General features: G+C 38.1%; 1 long non-coding RNA gene across 1 annotated transcript in view; it reads right to left on the minus strand.

Annotated features, from left to right (window-relative positions):
* Positions 1 to 27,799, minus strand: part of LOC118985640 (uncharacterized) — a 118,902-nt gene that overhangs the window by 32,588 nt on the left and 58,515 nt on the right. The window contains exon 3 of the long non-coding RNA XR_005066159.1: positions 24,071 to 24,182. This is a non-coding gene — a long non-coding RNA (uncharacterized LOC118985640). The remainder of the gene's footprint in view (positions 1 to 24,070; positions 24,183 to 27,799) is intronic.

The following is a 27,799-nucleotide window of genomic DNA, read 5'->3' on the forward strand; positions in this document are numbered from 1 at the left end:
TTGAAGAGCCATATTCTTCTTTACTGTGAGCTCCCTTGGTGCATCAAGATCTCTCCCTTTCTCATTTCTGCAAACCCCTTGTTTTGTATCTGTTTCGCTTCCTCCCCTGAATCCTATCTTGAGGGTGGGGTGCAAGAACCCCTTTGCTGGTAACACCTACTCTTAACCTCTTATGCAGCATTTATATAGTAGCAGTTATAACTCTAACAGTTGGGGGAAAAAAAACAATATGTAAGATGATAAAGAAATCTACAATGTAACAAAGAAGTAAAACGGTCACTATTTGCAGATTACTTGATTCCATATGTAGAAAACCCTAAAGACTCCAGCAACTAAAAGCTACTAGAAATAATAAATGCAGTAAAGTTTTATGATACAAATTCGATATGTAAAAACCCATTGTGTTCCTTTATACTAACAATGAAATATCAGAAAAAATACAGGAAACAATCCTATTTACAATTGCAACAAAAAATACAAAATACTTAGGTATAACTAATATTAGAAAATATTAGAAAAAATGAGAAAAAGAGAGAAGAAAATAAAATATTTGACTATAATCTTACAACAACTCTCNTAGTAGCAGTTATAACTCTAACACTTGGGGGAAAAAAAACAATATGTAAGATGATAAAGAAATCTACAATGTAACAAAGAAGTAAAAAGGTCACTATTTGCAGATTACTTGATTCCATATGTAGAAAACCCTAAAGACTCCAGCAACTAAAAGCTACTAGAAATAATAAATGCAGTAAAGTTTCATGATACAAATTCGATATGTAAAAACCCATTGTGTTCCTTTATACTAACAATGAAATATCAGAAAAAATACAGGAAACAATCCTATTTACAATTGCAACAAAAAATACAAAATACTTAGGTATAACTAATATTAGAAAATATTAGAAAAAATGAGAAAAAGAGAGAAGAAAATAAAATATTTGACTATAATCTTACAACAACTCTCTCACTTTTTAAATTGTAAGCATTTTTTTAAAAAGCTGCTCATGAAACACAGAGATGGCTATTAACCAAGCCATAAAACTTGAACAAATAAAAAGAAATACATATTTAAAACTGACATAACCTGTTTCTCTTAAATGTAAAAATTTCAAAAATTATTTTTAAACCATTTCAGGTTTTTTTCACTTTGAAATGTTGAACTGGTTTTAGCACTCTCTTCACTCTGCTGTCAACATATTTCCATTAAAACTAATCTAGAACCCTGCCTGGTGTGGTTCAGTGCATTGAGTGTTGGCCTGTGAACCAAATGATCGGTGGCTCAATTCCCAGTCAGGGCACATGCCTGGGTTGCAGGCCAGGTCCCCAGTAGGGGTCGATCAAGAGGCAACCATACATTAATGTTTCTCTCCCTCTCTTTCTCTCCCTCTCTTTCTCTCCCTTTCCCTCTCTAAGAATAAGTAAAATCTTTAAAAAACTAACCTAGAAATGTACAATTTAAGCAACTCCTAGATAAAACAGTTTACTTTAAAAGCACATGTTTCACAAAAAGACAGCCTATTCAATGGGCGAATATATTTGCCAGTGTTACATCAGATAAGGGGTTGATATTCAAAATTTATAAAGAACTTATATAAGTCAACACCATGAAGAACAGACAACATAATTTTAAAAATGGGCAGAGGACCTGAATAGACATTTCTCCTAAGAGGACATATGGATAGCCAATAGACAAATGAAAAGATGCTCAATGTTGCTAATCATCAGAGAAATACAAATTAAAGCCAAAATGGATATTACCTCACACCTGTCAGAATGGCTATCACCAATAAATCAACAAACAAGTGCTGACAAGGATGTGGAGAAAAGGGAACTCTCGTGCACTGTTGGTGGGAATGCAGACTGGTGCAGCCACTGTGGAAAGCAGTATGGAGTCACCCTAAAACATTAGAAATGGAACTGCCTTATGAGTCAGTGTTCCTCAAATATCTGGTCCAAGATATGGTCCACTTACAATGTACCAGGCACCAGATAGGGAGGGAGACAAGGTGAGTGGTACCCATGCCTTTTCCCTTAAGGATCTGTAATCTAATAGAAGAAAAATGGACATGTGAACAATAAAGGACCAGGGAAATGAGCCAGAAATTGGAGACATGGGAAGAAAACACTAAGCATCAAGAAAAACAGAAAAATTTCAGTTACCTTTGGAGCCAGTAGACGGAAGCCAAACATAAGTACTCCTACCATTTTTCCTGTTCCTCCATTGGCACTTATATGATTCTCTGGACATCCCTTAAACTTCCCTTTTTAAAGTATCTTTTGTAAGGTCAAGAATGTAGCAAGCTGGGTCAGTAACGTCATATAATTATATGATGTATAATTTTATACCCTAATTTTAACAAAGATGCCATGCTAGTCATCCAATCAGCTCAGACACTTCATAGTAGAGCAGAAGCTAAATCTCAAATTTATTTTTTAAGACAGAGACGTTATTTCTAAGTATATACTAACACACATTCCTTACCTTTATTTAAATAAAGTGAGGACTAATGCATATCACACATGCAAAACACAGCTTCTTAAACACCACTGCAATGAGGAAGTTGGGAAAAGCCTTTGAAGGAATCAACTCAAAAACATCGTATGTGAACTTTCCTTGATGAAAGTGGAGCCCCCACAACAGAGCCACCATTAACCCTCTTCTAGGGCAGCTTCCAGCCTCCTTCCAGGAAGAGGCCGCCCGAAAGAACATTCTCCACTTTCACGTTGAAGCCCCAAACCACTCTCCCCTGTTGTTAAGCTGATACGTAAACCCTTCCCTCTGGACACTCTGCTGCTTACTCACCACTCAGCACTCCTGCAGTATCATAAACCTGTCTCTTGTTAATATTCCCACTGTAGATTAACTCATGCGCCCCACCACCAGAACCACCCCACTTCATGACATGAGACAAAGGGAGCAGTTCTTCCCTTCACTCTACAGGCAACCAACAATAGATCTGAAAACCAGACTTTGAAAGGTACTTTTTTATAATTTAGGTTTATGTATCTTGATTTTTTTTGAAAATCTATGGAGTTTCATAGATTTTTGTTACAGACTTGGATGCTACTGCTGTATTTTAGGATCACATCTGCATACCCTTCCTTCTACCTTGTTAATTGTGGCTAGGAGTTAAGAAACAAAATTTTCGCTTAATACCAACTGTTTGTGGTTAACATATGTGTTTGGTAAGTATGTCAAGTTAGAATTTCAAATGCACGAAACCAAGTAAAAGCCGTTTGAAAGGATGACAGCATCTCCCAGGGTTAGTAGGTCTAGAAACAAAGCAGGAAGAGTGATGAGGGGTGGTGTGTGGTCTCGGTTTCATTCGCTCAAATTTTAAGAATCATGCACAAATTGCAGTGGTCTCCACACCAGACAGCAATGCTTCCACAGTTGATCTATTTATAAAGAAATGGGTGACATGGGAGGAGAACGAACAAAAGCAGAGGGAAAATAAGTAACTGGCCCTGAATACACAACGCCAGCAAGAAAAGCTCTAAGCTAGGATGTGTCAAAATGGTGTTTTAGCTCAGGGAAATATAGCAATTTGGAAGAATCTGGAAGATGACAGTCATGTCTCCTATTTCTTTTGAATCTTTTTATAGTCTGGAACAAAGTCACCCACAAACAGGCAGAAAGGGAGGAAGAGAACAGGCAGACAGAGGGGCAGAGGGGAAAGGGGAAAGTGAGGATCTCAAAGTTAACAACACTTCTGTGCTCCCAGATCAATAGGCATCCAGGTAACAGGGCAAATCTATCAGGGATCACTTTTACCGTCAGTTCTCAGACATAACGACCAAGCATGAATGCTAATGAGAAAAATGTCCCTTATAAAATCTGTGATTAGTAAGTGTTCCTAAATGTCACTCCAGTCACTCTTTACTTCTGGTTGCCACCCTGATGAGAAAGGCTTAACCCGAAGGTGAATTATTTCTGTAAGTTTGAGTTTAATTCATTCAGTCAGTTTTGAATTTTGAGAAGAGGAACACATATGTTTCCTTCCCCAGGGGCATTTTTATACTCAAGTAAGTCAAAAGTAACTATCCTGTCAACAACTCAAGTAATAAAAGAGGCATGATTTTTGAAAATTTGCTTAATGCCAATACCATTTAAACATGCATGGACCATTTACAGCATGTTTATAGATATTTTGGTTTTTCAAATGTGACCTTTTTGGTTTGATTTAGTTTTGTATTTTCCCTTCTAAGCTTCCAGTAGCAATTAAAAATTAAATTGGCCTTATTGGAGAGGTTAATTTACTTGTGTTGCAGATTGAAACAGACATAATCCAGGAAGTATTTACGAAGCAGTTTACCTCTGTAAACCTTAATGCTTTATAAAAACATCATCCGGTGATAAGCTGGGAATTACTGTGTTGACTACATGGAAACCAACCTTGTGCTTCTGTGACCTGAATGTGAGCACACATCCCCGACACCACGTTACTATGTGGGTTCTGATGTAGAAGGTCTGAAGTAAGGCCCGAGGTGGACCATTTTATACATCCAGGTGATGCTACAGCTGCTGGCCAGGACACGATATTTTCATCAAGCATTGTCTATTCTTTCCCCTTGCAATTAGTGACTAGTGGCTGATTAATTTAGAATGTTCACTTTTAGAATAGCTAAGTGTTCCATCCCTTTATATTCCTTAGTCTATAAAAAGATCTGTATACATGGAATTTCTTTAGAAATCTGTAAGAATTGCTCACCCTAAAAGGTTAATTTGTTTGTTTTTCTGCCTGCCTTCAGTAGAGATAGAGAGCCCTGCTTATTCGAAGTCCAACTTTTGCAACAAATTTTGCTGCATTTACAAAATGTGCTGAGGTAAAAATCTAAAAAAATAGTCACAGATCCAAAAGATATTTCAGATCTGACCAATAATAACATTTCTGGCAACACATGGAGGGACAGGAAGTTGTAGTGAGTGTTTTTAACCCCAAAACCTACCACAAACTATATTTCATACTGTTATGGAACAACAGAATCAATGTCCTCCACAAGGGCCGGCAAAAAAACAGACACCATTAAAATGCTACCGAAAGCCATGAATTGGAAACTGATGCAGACTAAGAGAGTGATGAGACAAGAAGGACACGGACAAGAAGCCAGAAATTCTAAAGGGAGAGGTCCAATGGCTTTGACTCTATTAACACACACACACGAATGCATACACACATGCACACACATATACACAATGACATGTGGTTGGGCTCTTGTATTACATCCTTGATTCATTAAAAAAGGGTAAAACCCAGGGTAAATTTACCTCTGTGAATAAAGTCAGAAACTATTGGTTTATTGTCTTTCTACTTCTTAAAAGAGGCAAAAATGTAAGTTGAAATTTATAGCTTCATTTTCATTGTTGCTATTCTCTATTTGTCCACAAGGATTTATCACAATCTTGAGTAGGTATCTATGTAATTCAATCTGGCAACTACTCAAAATTATATTCTTCAATTATTTTATTCAGCTGGTTAGCATTTTAGCTTTTAATTAACTACATATAGTCAATGAGCAGAATAGTTTATAGAGAAGGAGAGTAAAATATAAGTGTGTTTATTTAATTTCATACTAAAATAGAACAGAATTTCAGGAGCTAAAGTTAACATCGATTTGACTGCAACAAAAATTACCATTTTTTCAACAGTTGGATGTTTAGCTTCTTCCACTGTAGATGGGCCAAGTTACCTGGTCTTAGCTTTGCTAACAGCTACTATGGGCACTAAAATACTATTAGCCACTACTGCCTTTTTCTTAATTTGCCTCATGTTCACGTCTCTTATAATGGAGGGGGAAATGGCACATAACTGACTAGACACATTAATATGAGTCAAAAAGAAAATCAAGTGAGGTTTAGGTGTTTAAACTCTTTAAAACATCAGTTCACACACATTGAACCTATAAAACACTCTAAATTATTATAAATTAAGAATGTAATTTGATTAAGTATGCTAAAAATGCTTCACAATATAGCCAAGAATATTGTATTTGTACCCGTGAACATGATCAAATAGCTTTAAATTACCTGACTCCGATGTGAAAGTGGCAGATACATTAAGTCAAGCATTTATTAAGTACTCCCCAAAGCCCAACACTTTGGTTTGGGAGGCATCACAGCCCCCTTTTTATGTAGATATTTTGCTTTATTGTTTATATGCATATCAGGTATACAGTTCAAAAAAGAATAAAGATCCTACTCTCTGGAACATGAGAAAACAACACAAAGAAGACAGAGCTATTATGCAAATGGAATATATGAACATAAATAAGACTATGTATGTGACTTTCATTTGCATTCATGTGACACCTAGTTTTAAAATTATTTAATCTCCTTCAATGACCAATTTCTTATTTGAAACCATAGAGTTGGCAAAGGATGTATGCTTTTTTAGTTCAAAGATATATAAAACAATTTTGTTGGTGGTAAATACATGTGTGGGGAGAAAAGAACTGTACACAATATATAACTGTCATGTTTGAAACACCCTTTTGCACCTGAAGGCAGACTAATCTTTTTTGATGTGCTATGTGTGACCAAGGGTGAAAACACGAGTCTCTAATTCATCAGGTGTATGGCACCATTTTGAAGCACAGACTGCCCAGAAAAGTGGGAAGGATGAATGTCTTTCACATTTGTTCATGGTATCTTAAGTACTCATGCCCTTATGAGAAAATTGTATCTTATAGTCAGACGTTTCACTAAATTCAGAATAGAACTTTCCATGTGAGCAGCTAACAGAAGAACTTCTTATACAGTTCAACATTTTCAAGATCATGTAATTCATTTGTACTTACAGGAACAAAAATGGACCCATATGATGTTAAACATATTCCCAAGATTCTAGTTAAAAAACACGGGGTTTATTTACAATGTAAAAAAGAAGAATATTTGCTAAACCTTGTCTTTTTGTGTATGTAATGAATCAGTTTTTCAAAGGTTACTATAAGGCTTAAATGATATCAAGGACAAAATGAAGTTCCTGAGACACAATAAGGTCTTAATCTTAACATAGGGACAAGAAACTACCCGTTCAGTTACCTCACCTGGCACGGTTTGTTGGTGGCCTCACAGAACCACGCTTTCTCCCATCTGGAGACCACATTCACAAGGCCCTGGGCCACACTGGGCTTAAAAATATGCGCGGACTGAAGAGCGTTTTTGGTTTGATGTGGTTTTTGAATTTAGTATTTTGATGGCCTTTAGATGGAGTCTGAGTTTGGCCACCTGTTTTAGACTCTTCTCAATTATTTAACATTCCATCAAATCCACTCTTTTTTCCCACCTGTCTGATTGCAGCTCTAAGTTCTGAACTATAAGCCAACGTCAAAGAAAAAACCCCAAACGATACAGCAGCCACTGCAACATCTTCACATGGAGAAGAAATGCTCCTTTTCTCCTCCCTTACACCATGATTGATACGTGTGCTTTCATTTCATACCCCAGCAAGCCAACATTTGGAAGACTAGGGAATACTCCACACAAACCAGTTTGGCAGTGTTTCAGCAACTCTTATGGCTCTGAGCATCCTGGAAAACTGTGCTGATTTGTACGCTGCTCAGCTTGACATTTGAGTCTGCCCTGCAACATTATCTTGCCACTGAATGAAAACGTGAGGTCTCCCCTATTCCCTAGCTCCCTATCCTTTCAACCCCTCAGACAATGGAATTTCCCATTAGAAGGAGAGAGTGTCACAGTGGAAGGAAAGATACGTTTTTGTTCTCCTTCTTCTGTCCACTACAATACAGAGCTTTGCTCCTCCTCTCGGGAGAATGTAAGGCTGGCTGGCAGTCAGTTTGACAGAAGGAGAGCAGTGCAGCGGAAAATTGGATAACAGGATAAAAATCTATGGGGCCACAGGAATCCCATAAAAAATGGCTCCTCCTGTCAAAACCCAGACAAGTGACAAGGAGAAATATAGAATGTTATTTATATTTCAATAGTTCTAATGCTAACGTAATAACGCTTCTGCCTCAATTAGGCAGCCATTTTCCTGTGAGCTACCATTCTGAAAACTAAATATTATGCTGTAGGAAATCTGCATAAGAATCAGACAGCTTCAATAAGACACCCAGGAAAATGCTATAAACTCCTCAAATAGCTATTTTTAAAGGACAGAGAATAACAATTTATTTTTTCAAGATGTTTTCCTTAGAGTACAATAGTCAAGTTCAATAAAAATGAGTTATTCTCAGCTCTTTGGGCATGGGAAAACCCAGCTACCTAGCAGGTAGCTAATAGATTAATTTCAGTTAAAATTAAGTCTGGGCCCTGGCTGGTATAGCTCAGTGGATTGAGTGCGGGCCTTCGAACCAGACGATTGCGGTTTGATTCCCAGTCAGGGCACATGCCTGGGTTGCGGGGCAGTTCCCATCAGGGGACTCACCAGAGGCGACCACACATTGATACTTCTCTCTTTCTCTCCTTCCTTTCCCCTCTAAAGATAAATAAATAAAAAATCTTTAAAAATGTTAAAAAATACAATAAAATAAAATAAAGTCTGGAAGATGCCCTATTTTCTTTTTTCATAATGTGTCATATTGAGTCATTCTTTAGTTCATTATGTCCTTAATCTATTGAACTACTCAATAAGTTCAATAAACTAACATTTAAATTGCCAAAAGATAAAAAAATTTCTTATTTTAAAACTTGGAGAAAAGTTTTAAAATGGACATTATAAATCAATATGTCTTATAATTAATCTGCTATTAAAACCTGACTTTTTGGAGCATGTCCTTAAGAGCAAACACTTTACATGATACCAAAGATTTCAGCACCGTAATGGAGGACAACACTTATAAATATATACTCTATATAAAATTCAGTTCATATGGTAGTTCCATAGAACTTAATTCTAAGATCCCTAAGTACTTCCTGTTCATCTTAATACATATATACTCTTCCTCTTTTATGGAGAAATAACTTTGTATATCCACAAACATACATCAGACCTGTACAACAAAAAGCAGAGGACCTTCAGCGTGCAAACTCACTATTTCATATAAAACAGTATTTTTATTGCCCAGAATATACAACACCACACACCAAGTGCTGCTAGAAAAGGCAAAGGTCAAGGGGTCACGTGCCATCTATACCTTAGTGTGCAGAGTGCTAGGGATCTTCCGTCTGTATGTCATTTCCCTTCTAAACATGTGCACGCATCTTGGCTCTCAATTTCCTAAACCCATTTTCCTGAACAAATTGAATTTTCCTGCTGCTAACTTTGTCCACTCTCTTCTAAAGAGTTCTCTCACCCTTGCTCATATGCACTGTTCTCACTCCTAACTTCTGTTGTTTATGCTCTTCCTCTGCCTGGGTTGCTCTTGATCTCTCCCTCTCTTCCCCAAAGCCTAACACTTCACCCTGAAGCCTGTTGTGAGTAAGTAATGATTGCTTACCTCGTGAAAGGCAATGTTCGAAGTGTTTAAAATGTGTGCCCTTATTTAGTTCTCGTAATTTCCCTGAGAGGTAGCACTTCATTTTAGAGATGCACAGAGCTCAGAGCAGTTAGGTAACTTGCCTCAAAATACACAGCATAAAATTAGCAGAGTTCAGATCCACACCCCATCTCTCTGATGCAAAGGCTTATGTAGTTCGACAGCTACTATTTTTTGTACCCTTTCTAATACTTTTTTCTCTGAGCTCATGTTCTAGGCAGTACCCTGTGATTCAGCATTCAGTAGGTCTCATGTTCGTATATACTACTCTGGGCTTATCAGTTAGACTATAAATGTGTAGAAGTTCATTCTTTCCCGACTCCAGTCTAATACCGGACATTTAACTTGTCTGTAGATTGACTCTAGTAAATCGACAGTATCGTAACACATTTGAGAGAAAGCTATGCTTCTCAGATAACTGCTATATTGCCATTGGTTTGTTTAGTTGTAGTTCTACTAACCCTGTGGAACTGTCTTCTCGTCTACTATACAATGTCAAGTCACAAAGGAACATCTTCATTTCCATGCAATGAGTAGTTATTGAGTGGCAATTATTGACCATATTTTACCAAGCACATGGGGAAAAATACTAAGATAATCTCTGCTGTTAAGAAATTCATCTTGTTGAAGAGAGTTTTTTCTATATTAAATTATATACATTTGAGTATATGTTATATGCATTCATAATACATATTTCATATGTATGAGAACACACAAAGCATGGGTTTATACATCCAATATGCTTTAGTACAGTGCCTGACATACACTAAGAGCTGAGTAAATACTGTATCCATCTAGTAATAGTGAATAGAGGACAGTGAGCAAAAATAATCTGCCATTATTCATAATAAATGGTTATCCCTTATTACTACAGATATCAGTCAAAAAATATTTAGTGTTTCCACTGCATCTTTCCAGAATTTACAATCTGGCAAAGCAGATGCTGAGATGGGGGTATGGAAAGCACAACAAACTGGACTTTTTCTTATAGTGTTCTCTCTTGAAAAATGCCTTGTGGACTAAACCCTCAGAGTGAACTCACTTTTTTCAAAGCCGTAGTTTTTCTCCTTAAAATAATGGAATGAAGCAAAAAAGGATAACTATTTTATACCTAGTTTAGATGAACTCCAGCTATGATTTTATTCTACTATTAACATAAATATATAAGTGCCCTCTCTTGTGATTGTTTTTATTACATGAATTTGGATACATTAGCCTAGGGTTAGACAAGTTAAGTGGGAAAATATCTTCAATAGGTCTAGCAGCAAAAACAATATGTGGTTCTCTGATTCTATGACTTATTTAATGGGTTACAATGAGGCACTAGCTAAAGGCTGGTAATTTAAATTACAAGCAGAGGGTTCAAAGCTGTGTCTAATTCATTACTCACACATCTCTAGTTGAGATAGTAATTTAAAGTCATATGTGTTGCATTAATTGTAATCTTGTTTCCAAATGACAAGATAAATATCTCAAGGAACATAATATATTATGGTCACAGGTCAAACCAAACGAATGTCTAAAATAGATTAGCACTAAGTGCATGCAATATGTCATGTTTGTACGTTTTTAAAAGGATAAATTGTATTAACATTTAGCAGATTGTTCATTGCACATCATCAATGTTTAGCTTTAAGTGCATTAATACTCTATTCAGTTAGAGCATTCTCTGAAAATGCCACACACAGAGATGCTATAAAATCCCTGACTGAAAATCTAATACTTGAGAAAAAATAGAATAAGGAAATTTTTACCCTTTCCCACCAAGATTTGATTGCTTTGTTTCACATTTATGGGAAATAGATACATTTTGGCCCTGAAGTGACTCAAACAAGGGCAATGTTGCAATTACCTAACGAATCGCTAAATGCCAGGTCATTGCTAATATGCATCTAATATCTCTGCTTTTACTTTAAGCCTCTCCACTAGCTGGGACTGGGTCAGGACCTCAAACTCCGTTCTCGAGTAGTAAACCAAACTGTCTCCCAGTACCACATGGTAGAATAAGTGCAGATAAGAATGAAGGCTGTACTTACATTGTGATTATAAGATACAATTGGTTTTCAGATTTGGGCTGACACTTAACTGTTGTGACTTGAGTATAGATTAACCAGTTTTCCTACCTACCAGCCCTGTGATCATTGGTGAAGTATCTACCCAATTTCCTCTTTTATTTTATCCAGTAGACCTTATACTCTGCTATTTTTTTAGCCTACAATTCCTGCTGTGAAAGTGCTTTGTATTACCTGGGTGAATATTTTAAAAAGTCACTTAAGATAGAGTGAGGAATACTCAAGAAGGAACAGCCCACATAAGTATTTATTTAGCTAGCACAGATGTTCTTTGTGTGTGTGTGGGGGGTGTTGCTGTTGTTGTTTGTTTTTGTGGAATTTGAGTGTCTTTAAAGCAAAGCAGGCCACACGGAGTCCACCAGGATTTCCCCCAGTCCCTCTTCCCTTACACAGGGCTCCCTCCACACCAGGGTTTCCTACAGGCAGCAGAGTTTATTGCAGGTGGTTGAGGCTCCACCCAGACAGAGCATTTGTTATGTCAAGTGGAGTTAGCACCGAGCTGAAATGACCAAGACAGCCGAGGATTCTTTCCCTAATTCTATCTTCCAGCCTCCCAATTGATTCTGTCATATGATAGAATATTTTCTCAGTAATTTTTAAACTGCCAGCTAGTCAGTCAGCTTCCATTGTTTGTAACCAAGAACCTTGACAGATACAATACAGAAATCTTTCCCTCTGCCCTCTGTCACTATTCATGCTCCTCATTACTCAGACTTCATAGCCTAAGTCACTTGTTATTTCTCAAAGAAACCAACCCTGACCCCTTGGACCAGGCACTTCGCTTCATGCTTTAGTGATGCTTATTTGTCATTCTTACCTGTTACTAAACATTATAAATAATTATTTAACTACCATTGTATAATCAATTTTCCTCTAGCAGAATGTTGCTCAAAGGCAAACGGCATGACTGTCTTGTTCATTGTTATATCCCAAGCATCTCGCATAGTAGGTCTCTCAAAAAAGTGAAGAACCAAGTCAAAAAAACTCTGTGCCATCTTTACTGTCTTTGAGAGTGGCATCTTTAAGCATCCATTTTAGTTTGCACTGAAAGTGATAGTCTCCATTTATTTTTATATTTTCCAATGGATTTAATCTATTAAGTTTGAAATTGGTGTTTTTGAAGCTCAGTTTGATGTTACCATCCTCCGTCATCAAAGATTTCTGTTGAATAAATACTTTATTCAGTGAATTCTTTCCCTATGGGGAGGTCAAAATATAATAAGTTTGCTTCATGAACACAGAATTTGAAAACAACATTAATTATTTGATTTCACTGTTCATTGGTGTCTGGCTAAGGAAGTTTGACTGAGAACTGATCTATTCCTGCCAAGATGTCTGGCAGGCCGGCCGGTGAGCCAGCCTTGTCTCCACAATGGACGGAAGTGCCAGTGCTTGCCTCTCTGGCCCTCATTTTTCTCTGCTAATCAATGACTCCTCCCCATTTCCAACTGTTTCATTCTTTCTTTAGATATGTTATTACCATCCAAGCCCACATTCAATGGTGTGAGAACAATTTACTTTAAAGATAATTTTATGTCTGATCAGGTTTGGCAACTAGAAAGCAGGAGCATGAAAAGCAAAATTCTTAGGAATGGCTCCAAGTTTTGTGGTTCTGTTTTTCAATTAATCCAGTAAAAATTAATGTGGCCTGCATCATCAGCCTGAGGTATGATGAAGATCACAAATCTTTTTAATATTCCAATGAATCATTCAACCCCCACAGGACCAATTTAAAAGAAGTCCAATGGCTACCTCTTGAAACGTATTTCTTTAACCAAGTTGTCAAGAACAGTTACCTCTGTTCCTCATTCACTTCACTCAGGAGAATTAACACAGGAAGGGAAGGAAGCATGGAGAAGGAGAATGGGGGAGAGAGGAAAGACTAAGAGGAGGAGGAAGAGAAGAGAAGGAAGGAAGGCCCTCAGCAGTTGGACCAGTTTCATACCAGCGCCAGCACTCGGTTGTCACTTCTGATGTCACTGCCATACAAACCCACTGCACTTAGCCAATCTAGTCCGGCACATTCATTTTTGCCCACCCCAATGATGCAGAACCTTTTTGCCCACCCCAATGATGCAGCATAAGCGGCAGAGGTGAACCACGCATAAGCTCCCGAAGTTACAGACCGCCTTTTTAAACTTCCAGTGTAGGCCTCCGTCCCCACACTGTGTCTATTGTGACAAGGAAGTCTTCCAGCCACAGACTATTAAGGAAGCATCTTCTTCCTATGTGACATCCTGCAGTTAGCTGGTCCAATTCATCCCTGCCTTCCCTCAGGGTGAATGCTCCCTAGGGGGACACAGGTGAAGTTCTTTGAAAACACACCAGTCTATTGTTCTATTGAACAACAATATAAGGTGGTCTCAAATGGAAAGGGGAAATTCTATTTCCTCCCAGAAGCCTTTACCCACACAAATTCACTCCACTTTTCCCCAAGCTTGTATAGCCAAAGATACCTAGAGAAAACATTATCAAGCCACAAAAATATCCTGATACATACTTTTCCTGCATCAGCTGTTCCTATTCCTTTCATTTGCATAAAGGACCTTCAAGAAACTCCTCTCGGAATGAAGAAAATATATTCCAAATTGTCCCCCTGTAGTCACCTAGCGGGAAAGTGGCTTACAGCCTCATTCACTAGCCAATTAACAAAAAAATTGGTCTATCTTGCCATGTACCCCTCATGCCTCTTTGCAGAGAAAATATACAGCCCATGATTAAGATGTTATAAGAAAATGTAGAACCGACTTGAGTGGTATCATATAGACGATAATTGGACCATTTAGCATAGAGTTCCCCTGGTAACAGTACCTTGAATTCTGTGTAGGCATCAACACCTCCTAGATACTGTTTCTGTGTTTGGAGGCTACTGACTCCCCACTCCTGTGTCTTCAGAGACAGGCGTACACAGCGGATCTGACCGATTCTATTTCCCCGGACACAGTCATTGATTCAGGGATGGGTCCACAGCTCAACATCCACCTACAAGAACTGAGTGCTTGCTTTGCTCTTGAAGGAAAGAAGCTCTCTTTCCCATCAAACGGAGTATGCAACCGTCACTAAAAAAGCCTGCTTTATAGTGAATTCCAACCAGAGGAAGCAGAACTAGCCATAAATCCTGGGCATATCAGATACGGAGCACTCAGTTAATAAAACAATAAACTTCCTTTTTCGTTGTGCTATTTTGGCTTGGGATTTCTATGAAAAGATTCTCCTCTGACACATACAAACCAATTAGCATATTAGAAGGTTTAAATTAGTGATGGACTGAGTAGCAGGGAAAGGGTGGTGAAGCACAGTTTCTTTTTATCTTTAAATTTGTGCCTCTTGTAACCATACTAACAACAGAAAAATACAGTTTAATTGGAAATAGGTTAACATAGTTCTAAGAATAATCATCTAAGGCTAACTGCCTGGGTAGTTTTGATGTCAGATAAATTGGCTCTGCTATTATAAAGTGCACCTCTCCTGATTAGTATTTGATTAAACAACAACAGAAAAAATAACCCCTTAGAACTAAAATATCAACAGCTTGTGGATTCCATTTTTTTAGCAAGATAATGAGCATAGCACATTGTTTAGCATGTTTTTAATTGGACGAATATCAGATATACAATGTTTTTCTATGGTTGATGCCTCATGTGCTAGGAATTTCATTACATCCCAGAATTACCACATAAAAATGTCTCTGTATTTGTCACAAACACATTCCTGCACACAATGAATAATTACCATAACTTCTTTCAAGTACCACTTGAAGTCACGGAGCACTTCGCCTGGTTGAAAGATTCTGCCTTTGACCATGATTTGTTCTTTTCAAAATAGATTTTTTTTAAAAAGAGGAAAATGTGAGTGGATTTTTGGTTTCACCAAGTTTGAAGCTGCTAAGGGTTGCCCACTGCGCGCTGATCTATGAGAAGAGAAAAAGGAAACTGACAATGTGGCCCCTGTTCTCCAGAAGCTCATAAGCTGATTCTAATTACAAAATGGGAAGGGCACAACAACTTTACAAATACAAATAAATATAACGGAGAGTCATTAAGGATGAAAAATCATTGGTAAAAGTGTTCTTTGTAAATTGTGTCGTTAGAGGGAGGCAGGTTAGTCAGGAAAGGCTGCCTAGACATTCATCAATACTCAAGAGACACATTACCTCCAAATGAATGATTTTTACCATTCATCAATTCAACAAATGATGTTGTACACATCCCATGTGTTAGGTGTAGCGTCAGATGCCCATGGTCCTTGTTTCACTTAGTCTTTTCTAATGGAAGCACCTCAGTTGGCAGAATCATTGTCCTGGCTCATGAAGCCACTGATGGATTCATCCAGGAGCCACAGTTGGGTTGTTTCCAAGGTACAGCTGCTATAGACACATGTCCACGTTCAGATATGCACGCCTGTACATACCTAAGGGAACGGGACTGCCGAGTCATCAAGCCAAATTACTTTTTTAAGTCATTGACCCCATGTATATTCCTGCCAGTCATAAATAAGAAAGCCAGTTGATCCACATCCTCCCTGACACTCGGAATCGTGTCTGCTTAAATTTTCTCCGGACTGTTGTGTGTAATGTCACCCTGTGTTCTCCATTTTCTAATTAAAGTGAGGTTAGGCATTTCTTCATGTATTTAGTTTTTTATTTCTCCATTTTTGACTCTGTTAATATCCCTAACATTATAGGTATACATAAAGATAACAGAACAGCAAATACAAGACTCTAGCAAGTCAACAAAATAGGAGTGATCCTAAGAAGATCCCTTAGGAGCTAAAAGTGTCTTGCATTCTTTGCTTCTTGGAGGTCTGTAAAAGAATACTTGGACTTTGGCCTAGTAGTTAACAGAAAAAAAATAACCTAACCCTTAACTGTGACTCACCTTACATAACATGAAGCAAGTTTGCTTCAGAATTCCTGATTTTCTCAGATTTTCCCATACCTGACCTCATTCCTAAAGCTTACAGAATTCCGCTCAGGTCAGAAGAAGAGAATCTGGAGGGAAAGGCCCCTGTCACACAGAATGGCTCCATGATCCCAGACCCAAACCATTACAGACGGAAGGCCCATGATTCTCCTTGTGGTCTGAAGGCTAGTTGACTATCCAGGAACACGGAACTCTCTGGTCCCCACGGAACCCCGTGATGACCACATCTGAACGACCTGTGTGTCTGACTACAGAAAATCACTTCAAACAAAAGCAGAATGGGAATATGCAGTGGGGTCGGAGGGGCAAGGAACATTTGCACGGGGCACAAGGGAGACTATCAGTGGAAGTCCCATTTCTTCAATTGTTCAATGTCCAAATGTGAAAGGCAGAAAGATAACAACTGCACAAAACTTTGTGCTTCAAAGGCTGCCTGATACTTATGGAAAAGCACAATAAAACACTGGAGATACTGTATAGCTATAAAGGCAAACCACAAATAATTTAATAAATTCACATAAATATTAAACGTGTTGTTAAGAGGTAAAAAGAAATATGTCCATATTCAAACCCTATTCAGAACCTCTGAACTTTTAAGAGAAGGGCTTTTGTCCTCAAATGAAAGCAAGAAATTACAAAGCTTTCAGAATCCAGAGTTTCCAAAGTGCACACATGAGATGGGGGCAGTCTCCACAGCAGTCGTGTTCTTTTGCATTTGCAGACTGCTGAGTCCATTCAGGCAGCTATGACAAGACACCACAGGCTCAGTAACTTATAAACCATAAAAATGTATTGCTCACAGTCTGGGAAGTCCAAGAGCAAGTCACTAGTGTGGCCATGTTCTGGTGAAGGCCAGCTTCCTCAGCCTGTGCCTCCTCACAGTGTCCTCACATAGTGGGAGGGCTAGAGATCTCTCCGGAGCTACTTGTATAAGGCACTAACCCCATTCACCAGGGCTCCCCACTCCTTAACTCATGGTTAAGCACCCCTCAAAGGCCCCACCTCCTAATACCAGTACATCAGATATTAGGATTTCAACACAGAAATTATGTGGGAGACACAAACATTCAGATACAGCAACTGTATTTCTAGTGTATTTTCTTTCTTGACATTCCAGTATATTTGGAAAAGGCAGATATTTAAATTGGCATTTTTACCAGTGGACAAACTGAGTCAAAGAGAAATGTGCACCTGTCCAAAATCCACGGGGAAATGAGTCCCACTCACAGACCTAAAGTCACATCTCCCAAGTCCTACCATGTCCTGTGGTTGGGAATCCTCTTTCCACTCATCTCATGATAAATGGGTTAGGAAAAAAACAAGTACAATTCCAATATTACAGCAATTCAAAGCCTTTTTTAAAAAACAAAAAGAGGTATAAATGTGCCATGTGATCAGTTACTTTAATTCTGTGTGTATATAAGGAGTGTGGGAAAAGCTTATGAAACTGGTTAGTGGCCACCTCAACTCTTTTTTGTGTCCTTATAAAAATTCCCAGATGTCACAACTGTCACACCTACTTGTTAAATTAAAGAAACTCTTGAACCACAGTAAACAGATGCTAGAACAGATGGAAAGTTTCTTTTGGGGCTGAGAAAAAGAAATTTCCAATTAAGAAATGCCTGGACACTATTTTATCTCCCTTCTGGTTGACTGAGCTATGAGATTTCCTTATGTCACAGTTTAGACATTTTTTTAAAAACTTTCTATTTCCCTCAGTATTCTTTATTTCTTCATGAATCCATGAGCATTAGCTTCAAATCTGTTCATTTTTACTCACTCCTTATAAAAGTGCTTTGGTACTTTTGACATATTGAAAATTCACGAAATATTGAATATTGTTATATGATGGTTATATCGAACATCTTCATCTTTTGCCACCTGGTGTCAAGTTTGTGTCTTACATCTTCTCTCCGTTGGCTTACAACATTACACGGCATGTATGAGGTGCCTAATACTCATTTCTTCAGGAGGTTAGCTCCTAGCCACCCAGAAAGAAGCATCACAACACAAAGTAAAATAGAGCCTTCCAGGTATGGAAGCAGATGTCAGCACTCGCCCCAGGCCCCCAAGTGCCATCTCCATCCAACAGTTAGGTTCTGTCACATCTTCCTGGGGAGAAGGTGAGTTGGCTTCACTCCCGAGCCATCCACAGGGCAGCTGCTTCTCTGAAAGGCATTCTCGCCGTGGTCTGCTTCTTACTTCAAGTCCTTTCCACATTCGCTGCTGCCGCCACTTCAGACTCTTCACTCCCTCAAATCACCGCAAACCTGAGGACACGCAGCCCGCCTTCACGCAAGGTCTGTGGCTGTAGGCAGGGGTGTCAAATTCATTTTCACCGGCGGTCTCATCACCCTTGTGGTTGCCTTCAAAGGGTCAAATGTAATTCTAGGACTGTATAAATGCAACTACTCCTTAACAGTTCAGTGAGAGCCCTGTGCTGCTGCTGGGTAGAAACAAGGTGCTGGGCAGGTAAACAAGGCGGGGGGCTGGATTCAGCCCGTGGGCCTTGTGTTTGTCACCTGTGCTGCAGAGGGAGATGCAGGGCAGCTCAAAGCCTAACAGGTATCTTCAGATAAAACACAAATCCTCTTCTTCAAATGTCCTCAGCCATTTAAATGTGTTTGAGGGGTTTTTTTTTTTTTAGCGCAGTTTAAATTTCAGAGCCAAATTTAGCAGAAAGTACGGAGAGTTCCTGTTTCCCTTGTTCCCACACATACACACCCTCTTCCACTACCAACACCCAGCAGCACCACAGTGGTACCTGTGTTGAAATCAATGAAGCTACGCTGACATACCATTACCCCAAATCCATAGTTTGTACTGGTGCCGTCCATTCTACAGGTGTTGACCAATGCATAAGTACATGTATCTACCCTTAGAGTATCACAGAGAACAGCCTTAAAAATCCTCTGTGCCTTGTCTATTCACCTCTCCATTCCCCCAGCCCCTGGCAATCACTGATGTTTCTATGGTCTCCATAGTATGTAGCCTTTCAGTTTGTTCTAGTTAACTTAGCAATATAAATTTAAGGTTCCGCCATATCTTTTCATGGTTTGATAGCTCAATTTATTTTTAGTACTGAGGAATGTTCAATTGTCTGGATATACCACAGTTAGTTTATGTACATACCTACTCAAGGACATTTTGGTTGCTTTCAGGTTTGGGCCATTATGAATAAAGTTGATATAAACATCCCCAAACAAGCTTTTGCATGGATATAATTCTTCAGTTCATTAAGGTAAATACCAAGGAGCACAGATGCTAGATCGTATGGTATGAGTTTTAATTTCGTAAGCAATGGTCAGACTGCCTTCCAAAGTGGCGGTGGACCCTTTGGCACTCTTGCCAGCAGTGAACAAAGGTTCCTATTGCTCCACATCGCGCCCAGGATTGGTGTCACCAGTGGTTAGGATTTTGGTCATTCTTACGTGTGTACGGTGGTATCTCATTATTGTTTTGATTTGCAGTTCCCTAATGACATAGGGTGGTGAACATCCTTTTATACACTGCTTTGCCCACCATATAACTTCTCTGATGAGGTCTCTAGCTTACTTTTTAAATCAGGTTTTTCTCTTATTGTTGAGCTTTAAGAGTTCTGTTTGGATAACAGTCCTTAATTGGATGCCTTTGCAAATATTTTATCCTAGTCTGTGTTTTATCGTTTTCTTGACATTACTCTTTTTTGAAGAGCACAAGTTTTTAATTTTAGTGAAGTCCCGTTTATCAATTACTTCTTTCATGGGTGGTGCCTTTGGTGTTGTATCTGAAATACTGTGTTGCATCTAATGACACCCAAGGTCATTCAGATTCTCCTGTGATTTCCGCTAGGAGTCCCACAGTTCCACATTTTACATTTAGGTCTAGGGCTCATCCAGATTCACTTTTCGCATGTGACTGTCCGGCTGTCCCAGCTCCTGCAGTCATCTTTTCAATGACTGAACTTCTAAAATTCCTGAGCTCCCAAAATTCCTGTTTACTTTTTATGGGGAAATGGTTTTTCTATTTTTCATCTCCCTCATTTTTCCAAAGGGCCTTATTTTTTATAATCAAACTCACAGATTAAGGTGTATCTAAGTAAGCAAGATGCTCCCTTACTGAATGTCCTCCGTGAGAACATGTAAGGGAACATCTGGGCGGGAGAGACGTGGTCACTGCCTTTGCAGTCATTTTACTCCAACTGCAGGCAGGACTCACTGCTATCATATAGGAAGAAATAACAAATTATGCCGGACATCATTTCTAACTTTCATCTTGTGCTTTTTCATTCTTATCTCTCTTTTCTTTTTCAGTATTTTATGAAATAAAACCACAAAGAGGCTTGATAACTAAATCCTGCTTGAAAAATTTAATCAATAAGATTACCGACTGTGTTATATACATGGTCTCTCTAGCACATTTAATTGCCTGTTTATTGATATTTAATAAACCCTCTTAATTATCAAATTTCAAATTTTTACTCTTCTATCCTGGTCCTGACAATTGTTGGCATCCTGTTTTCTAAAGTGTATTTTAAATAAGTCAACACATTGTAGAAAACAGCTTAATAACTAAACAGAACACCTTCTTCCCACCAGCTTTCCAGCTTCACGGGAGCATTATGACATTTCTTAAACCACATAAGAAATGTTTGAGGAACCAACTAAGATTTATTTGCAAGGTGTAATAGAAAAATTTCTTAAGAAATTATGCATCATCTCTATCCTTGGTGAGAAATGAAATATATGAGGAAAGATAAAGTATAAGAGACAGTAACAAATGGCTACCATAATGTAAGTGAACCCTCAAATATATGAGGAGAGCTATATAATTAAAGAGTTGAGAATTACACAATGACACCCTTTTCTTGGAATTTCAAATGCATTAGGATACATTCATTTTGGATGAATAATGTTCCACTAATGTTCCTTAGAGTCTTTAGCATCAAAAATAAGCCTTATCAAAATAAGCCTTAATTGATTTTGAGGATTTAGGAGTATTTCTCAGATACTAACACCCAATCAAATAGGAGTAATCATTACCACTCATTTCTCTTGTGCCATCCCTTGTACATGCCTTAAAACTACTACATAAGGATATTATAAAGGTATTTCTCATGCCTGAAAGTTCCTATAGTTTCTGCCTTCTATGACAACAGGTGAAACGGAAACATGGAGAAATTAAATGAGAGATTAAAGATACCAAGGCAATCATTCTAAACCATCTTCCCTGAAAACTATTTCTTTTTTACCAAGTGTCTTAAAGCAAAAGGATTTTCTAATTGAAAAAAAGGGCAATGACTAAAATTCAACAACAGGGTAATAAATATCAATACATTATCTTCCTGTGACAATGTAAGCAATAAATTGCTCTATCACACTGGCTCTGAATTAAGATTTAGTAGTGAAATAAAAGATTAAAAAATAAAACCTCAACCTCCTGACAGAATTAGGCTTTATATATTGACCTCTTTTCCCTTTAAATTCTACGTAATTTTATACATAGTGTGTAGGTTTTCTGCTGTTTTTCAATAAAGCCTTTGGTTGTTTTCCCAAATAAAAGACGTAATGATTCCACTGATTCTTTCTCAATTGAAGTTTTACAGTAAAACTGCCATAATCTCTTTGTGTTCATTGCTTTTCTTGAGAAAACAAATTTGAAAGTTAAATACCTCCATTGCAAGCCAACAAAATAACATCACTTCTTAAACTTGTGCCCAATGCTCCATTTGGGGCCTCTTTTGCAAATGTGTGATTACATTTTAATGCAACCAAAGCAGTAAAAATGCCTCCTTCAAATTACTTCGTATCCCCACAACCAAATAGACTTTAAGGCGTGAAAACAAAAGTTTACTGAGGTTTGAGGAGACAGTTCCATTCAGAACCTCGGCTGCTTTAATTTGAAACGAGCGTTTCTTCATTTTGCACCCGCTATGAAGGGCCTCTGGCTTTTTAGTAGCAACTGTGAGAAGCAAAGACTTGTGAGTAGCTTTCCAGTCATCAGCCTAGCTGAGGAATTGGCCATGGGCAGCTAGACTGATGGGATACCATGAGCTGTCAAAGGAAGCCCGTAAGAACCGTACGGAGCGGCGTACCAACAACACGTTCAATGTGCGCATCAGACACTCTCACAGCCAATGTGCGCATCAGACACTCTCACAGCCGATGTGCGCATCAGACACTCTCACAGCCGATGGTGTTCACTAGGCTGTGCGTTGTTAGGAAGGGGCCTTAAATGACTGACGGAGCCCTCTTTAGGGTCATTCACTATCATTATGACGTTAAGGAAAACCTGCTGGTGGTGAAGACACTTAGTGGAGAACAATAATATATCACTAGGTGACATGAGCTATGGGGAAGTCTATCTTTTGTGTTTTGAGAAATGTTTTATGTCTGATTTTTATAATGATCTCAAGGAGCTAATAAATGCATGTGTGTTTACCTAATTTGAATAGCTCTTAACATTCCAAACTATGCCTTCACTAAGTCAATACAATTTCATCTGAATTAGATTCAGAAAAGCAAAACACAACCCAGAAAGAGAGACTCTAAGTAATTTCTTGACTACCTCAAGTGATTAATCAAGTAAATTTATAGTTTATAATCAATATGGTAGTTTCAGAATACCATCCTGGGTAGCCAAGCCTCTGTATTTTGTACACCTCCACAAATTCTTTCTTATTTCTCTAACATTATTCATAACAAGGTAAAAATATATTACTCATTTGTAAGACTCAGCCATTAAGTGAAAAGTAGCTTTATGATAGCTTGACCTATAACTGTCCTTCTTCAAGGGAGAAGCAAAATTCTTTTCCTATTTAAATGTCAAGTATGCCAATATTCAGAAAAAAATGTTATCGTAAAATAAGGACCACATGCAATAACTTAAAAATAATGACTCCCTCTATTGTTCCTTCAGTGAACACTCAGTAAGCAGTTGTTACGGGGAGCGGCCTGAGATCCCTATGACTAATAACCGCGCCAGTTTAAGAGCTGCTATTTCTGGACATGGCGAAGAGAAATGAAGTCAAGTGTTCGGCCAAATATCCAGACTTCTGCATCAAGCCAATAGGGAATGCCAAAGAATCACTCATAGCTCATTATAAGATAATGATCAGATTTTTATCATACGTGTAGATGCTTTACTCAATCAGGATAATATTTTTAAATCAATAAAAGCGCTTTAAAACACACAACCAAGAAACCTATTAGATGAAAGGAAAGGAAAGGTTTCAAGTTTTCCTTTTCAATTGTAGTGCTTCTCTATACATGAAGAGCATTTGAGTCAGGACCAATCCAAATAGGAAATGTTCCTTTGAGGCGATACCATGTTTCCTGTTTGCTGCACACCGCTGCCTGCCTTGCACACACAATCAGGGTCTCTCAGGTAGACAGGGAGCTGAGAGAGAGCCGCAGGCTCCCCTGCTGACAGTCTGATAAGCAAATGTCTTAGAAGGATGTCATGCTGTTGCTTGTTGCACAGTGACTTCCCAACCCCAGGACACGCCACGGATTTCCCAAGTGACACTTGATTTTTAAATTCTTCTGTTTTCAAATTTCTGGCCTGTTTTGTACTGTTGCGTCCCATGGTCAGTCAGCTTCAGCCCCAAGAGGAGAGAGAGGAGAAATTCAGAAAAAGGAAGTTTATCATACTCACGGGTCTGAGTGGAGACACACCATTCAGGGCCACATGGAAAAACTCCAGGGTGGTCAGGAGGCAGAACACGGGAGCCAGGGCAGAGTTCAGGCCTCGACCATTACTGGGGTTTCTGTGGGAAAAGCAAACCAGGGCAGGTGAAAGATTTAGGATTAGCTAGTTTGAATAATTGAGGCCAGTCGTCCCCAAACTTTTTGGCTTCAGGAACCTGTTTTGTGGAAGACAATTTTTTCTGTGGAATGGGGTGGGGACAGAGCAGACAGGAGCAGAAGCTCAGGTGTAATGGGACTGTGTCCACAGATGGGGAGGACGGAGGTTAGGGACCCCTGATTTAGGTGGGCTTTAGGCTAAAGGGATGTTTCCTTCCTTGCCTGGTTAATACCCAGCCCAGGGCTGATTAAGGCATAGGAAGATTGCTGTGGAAGTGTATCCCCCAGACCCTAGAGGTGTGCCTCTGGAGTGTCTGGTTGGTACAACAAAGGAATACTCAGCCTGGGTCCTTCGATATCTCTGAGAATTAGCTAGCCCCCAAAGGGCTAGTTTCCCGCCAGCTGGAAAGGTTTTTCTTTAAGATGTCAAAACATCATAATAAAGACACACACACACACGCACACACACACACACAGCATATGGCCTTAAAATAAATCCAATTAAACAAGTTACCCACAAAAAATGTTACATTAATTTATCTTTACATGAAACTAGTAGTAAGTCAAGGCGACTTGTCCATTATGCTTTTCAGGGTCCTATAAGAAGTCTGACGTTGGTTTGCTGTCCATCAGAGATCTCGTCCTTTAACCAGCAGTTTGTATGACCAGAAACCATCGGAAAAGCCCAGCGAGGCTTCAGCAGTCCCTGCTCTCAGGCTCGAAGCTCTCTCACTTGGGAGCTCTATTTCAAAACCCTCATTTTCTTGTTACCCCCTTTTATACTGAGTAAATGCTTAGGTGTGCGATATTTGTTTCTATTTAAAAGGGAGCCCAGGACCATAATTGGTTCTTCTGACATGCACAGGTGTAACGCAGAGGCAGCTCTGGCTGAGATCCAGGTCACCACGGAGAAGGCAGCAAGGAATGTGGCCCACTTTGGTGAGACTTCGGGTGCTAGTTCCTGCTCTGTGCTGACACTTTAATACATGAGCAGTTGCTTGAGGCTAAATGGAATGGGACTAGCTATAAATGTTCACATACTAAAGGATGTCAAAGCTCCCAAGAAACAGAGTATGTCTGCTATTTCCTAAGTGATAAAAATCCTTGGAAGATGCTCTCAGTATGTTGCATGGCTGGGTGGCCCCACACCTTGGTTTTTCCCTGATTCCCTGCAGGCTTCACCTGTTGTCCCAGGGTGTTTTGACCAGCAGGTCCTTTTGCTTTAAACAGTGCCTGATAGCTGGACTTTAGATTCTAGCTCCACTGCATTCCAGGACGAGCGCAGCAAGCTGCCTGACCTCTGTCACAGTTTTGTCTAAATGGAAATAGTGCCTGGCTCAGAGGGCAGCTGTGAGAACTGTACGTGTGAATGCCTGAGGTGCTAAGAATAATGCCCAGTACTTAGTAACTACTCAGTAAGACTTAGCGATGATATTATGTCATTACATCTATTGTATGACTCAAAGGAATTGTGTAGTAGTTTCTTATATTTTAAAGTCTCTGTTAGCTATTTGCCTGTAAATATACGAGATAAATATCAGGAGATACGGTCTCTAGAGGGAATATACATTCTCATAATATATAATATATAAAAATTAGCCTAGGGCACATAAAAAGGTATGAATTTTGTTTTAGTTGGAGTTATCTGAGTAAAATACATCATATATTCAATACTAAGATGCAATTTTTCTTTTAACATTTCTCAGTACAGAAAATAACTTGCATTCACTTTGTATAAATACTTCACATTTCCTATTCACAAATAATTTGTTTTTGAAACCATGAGATTTATAATCATGAAAATAATGATATTTGGAAATATCTCTATATACATATATATTTTTATAAATACATGCAAAATATGTTTTTGTGTGTGCATGTTTGTGTGTAAAGTTGCTAAATGTATATATCATATAACATATATAATGTTTTATATGTTATACGAAAATAATATTATATATTTTTTGTATTACAAGAAAATGTATTCATACAGTTGGCCAGAGATATTAAAAGATGTTTAAATAAAATGACAAGATTAGTCACAAAATGGGAGAAAATACTTAAAACAAATATAACTAAAGGTGACAGTATCATAAATACATAAAAATCATACATATCAAAAAATTATAAAAGCAGGGAAAATGCAGGATAACTATTTCATACAAAGAAATACATTTGGCCAATAGAAGATGAAATTGATAAATCTTATGAAAAATCTTGACAATGCATGTAAGATTGCAATGCAATATCATTTTTTCAAACTTATGGCAAAGATTAAGAAATTTGACAATACCAAGTATTAAAAGAGTGAAACTGTCTCACCAGTTTTATGAAGATAATTTGTCAAGTTGTAAATCTTGAAGATTTGTACACTAGTATACTCTATGGTTAGTAACTGCCTTCAAAAGACATACCCAAGGTAAATATTTAAATGTGTGAACCAGGGACCCACATAAGAGAGCTCCTATGTCACAGTTCAGATAGCAAAAGCTTTGAACTTACAAATACACATTCACGGGAAAATAGATCAATAAATTTGGTTATGTTCACCATATATTATATAAAACAGCATAAAATGAATGAATTACAATGACTTGGATAAACTTAGTAATGGTATTGAATTAAAAGAGCAAAACTAAACAAACAAAACTCAATTTATTGTTCAGGTATATTTATATCTTTTAGTATATATAATATAATAAAACTAATTTTCAAAGGAATAATAAACAAAATTTGGAATACTTATTGTCTATGGGTGAGGGGAGAAGAATCAGAAAAGAATGTTTAGATAAACTGAAGATAAATATAATATTCCAGTTCTTGGATGAGGTCATAGGGTCCTGAACATCTTTATATTATTAAGACAAATAAATAAAAGAGGGCCATGCTTATTCAAGTGATGATAGTGTATCTTGGACCAAGACTTATGATTAATCCAATTCCAGGCATCTGGGGTCCAGAAAAATTGGCAACTCCTTTTAAAAAATTAGTGGTGACTGGTTATTTGCTTTTATGACTTTTGCTTCTTCTATTTTGTGTTGTACTTAGTATCTCACAAGAATCACCGCACATGCCATTACTACTTCTTTCACAATAAATGTCAAAAGACAAGATAACAGTCTACAAAATAGAAGAGCATTTCCTTTCACATTTTACAAAATCATCTATGGTGATCTCTACTTAATAGGCTAATAGGCACTATTGGTGGTGCCTTCGAAGAATCACCAAGTGATTGGGACAATTGACAAGACAGCGTAAATAACAAACAGATTTATCTTAAAGCATCAACTAGAGAAGCCTATTTGCTTCTTTTGCTGGGGGCAGAATTTAAACCAATATATAAATAAATTTATTATTTATATACTAAGGAGTGAAGTGCCAAGAGAAAATGTTTCTTTTTCTTCTTTGTCAGTCACCTTTATTTTGCAGATAATCAGCTGCTGCACGAACCATGTGCTCCAGGTGCCTAGCAGTCGGTACTAATCAGGCAGAGTGCAATGAAGTCCAAGTTTTAAAATACAAATGTATATTTCCACTTGTAGATACAATTGGAGGGAAAATATGTGATACAAAATGGTTT

The sequence above is a fragment of the Sturnira hondurensis genome, unplaced genomic scaffold (assembly GCF_014824575.4).
Source record: "Sturnira hondurensis isolate 20B ecotype Veracruz unplaced genomic scaffold, ASM1482457v3 Scaffold0004136, whole genome shotgun sequence".
Taxonomy (NCBI): Eukaryota; Metazoa; Chordata; class Mammalia; order Chiroptera; family Phyllostomidae; genus Sturnira; species Sturnira hondurensis.